Source organism: Lipotes vexillifer, unplaced genomic scaffold, assembly GCF_000442215.2.
Source record: "Lipotes vexillifer unplaced genomic scaffold, Lipotes_vexillifer_v1.1 scaffold255, whole genome shotgun sequence".
NCBI classification, from domain to species: domain Eukaryota; kingdom Metazoa; phylum Chordata; class Mammalia; order Artiodactyla; family Lipotidae; genus Lipotes; species Lipotes vexillifer.
Genome location: NW_006794578.1, coordinates 769,954 through 771,387, shown reverse-complemented (window position 1 = coordinate 771,387; position 1,434 = coordinate 769,954). Strand labels below are relative to the sequence as shown.

Here is a 1,434-nt window from a genome sequence, read left to right as displayed (position 1 = left end):
TAGAGGAGAATTTTAGATCTGTCCTAAAAGAAAATTCTGATAAAGTTCATGATGAGAAATTGAAGATTCCAGTCACAAACTGTATAAGCCAGCTTATTGATAACAAGTCACATAATGTTGAAAAGATTTTGTGTAATCAACTAAAAACCAATGGCTTCTCCATATATGTTGAGTTGTCCACAAGTTTCATCAGTAAATGTCATATTTTAGCCTTTGCAAGATTTGAAAATTATTGTGAAATTCATAAATTTTTTTTCTGTTGCAAAAAGCTACCCCCCAAAAGAAAACATCAAATATTTTTCTCTTAATTTTTGGAAACGTGTCTTGGAGAAACTGACTTGGCATCTGTACTGATGGTACTCTGTCAGAGATTTTTGTCTCTCTTAGGAAAAAAGGAAATACTGAATGTGATCATAACATACTATTTTTGTCACATCAGAAAGGTGCTAGTGTCAAATAGTCTTGGAGATGGAAGGATAGAAGTTCTGGATAATCGTCCAAAAAATGGTTAGTTTTAGTAAAAACAAAAAATATTTCACTTAAGAATATTCTTGGAAACTGTGTGAAGGCTTTTCAACAGGATGTCTTAACTGAAAGGGTAACTGCAGAAGTGCTATCAAGAAATTTTGCTGAAATGCTTTGAAGATGAAGCATGGCTACACAACCCTGGTCTGCAGAACTTGGTGGGCACTTTGCATCACAGGAACCAATTGTACATATCTCAGCAAGGTCCTGGAGAAAATGTTTTGACTTCAAGTGATGCAATTCTTGGATATCAAAGGAAATGGAATATCTGTAAAGATTATCTTGCAAAAAAAATCATAAAATGTTTCATTTGCTACTTGGGCCTGAGAGTAAGGAAAAAGATCAGCAAGTTTCAAATCCTATTGAAAACTCTTTTTCTTTTTGGCCACATCGCTTGGCTTGCGGTATCTTAGCTCCCCGACCAGGGATTGAACCTGGGCCACAGCAGTGAAAGTGCCGAGTCCTAACCACTGGACCACCAGGGAACTCCCCAAGAACTCTTGAGAATACAGTAAACTCTACTGAACAGTCTTTCTGTATGACTGTGTGAAGGAATCTATCTTTGAACAGTCTTCTCAGCCACAGAATGTGAATCTGAGAGACAAGGAAGAACTTAATGAGCTACATCTGATCATATACTGAAGAGAAATTGACTGATCTCTAGAAAAGTTCTGTATTTCTGAAAACAAAAGTATCCTGCCATTATAAGAAAGCAATGAACATTTTGCTGTACTTTTCAATTTCTTAACATATGTGTGTAAGCTTTTTCTTGTTGATCTAACATCAAGAGCAAGGGTAGAAATTGTCTCATTTTGTTGAAAATGTTGGCTCTGGGTATTTATATAATTTTTAATCATGAAGTGAGAATTTTGGCAGCAAAACACAAAACAAAGCAAAAAAGAAAGCACA

The 1,434-nt window shown here is 35.4% G+C and overlaps 1 non-coding gene across 1 annotated transcript; it reads right to left on the bottom strand.

The window, feature by feature from the left end:
* Nucleotides 1-938: 938 nt before the first annotated feature.
* TRNAE-UUC (transfer RNA glutamic acid (anticodon UUC)) lies at nt 939-1,010 on the bottom strand. Its single transcript has one exon. It is a non-coding gene; the product is annotated as a tRNA-Glu (tRNA).
* Between the last annotated feature and the right edge of the window lie 424 nt (nt 1,011-1,434).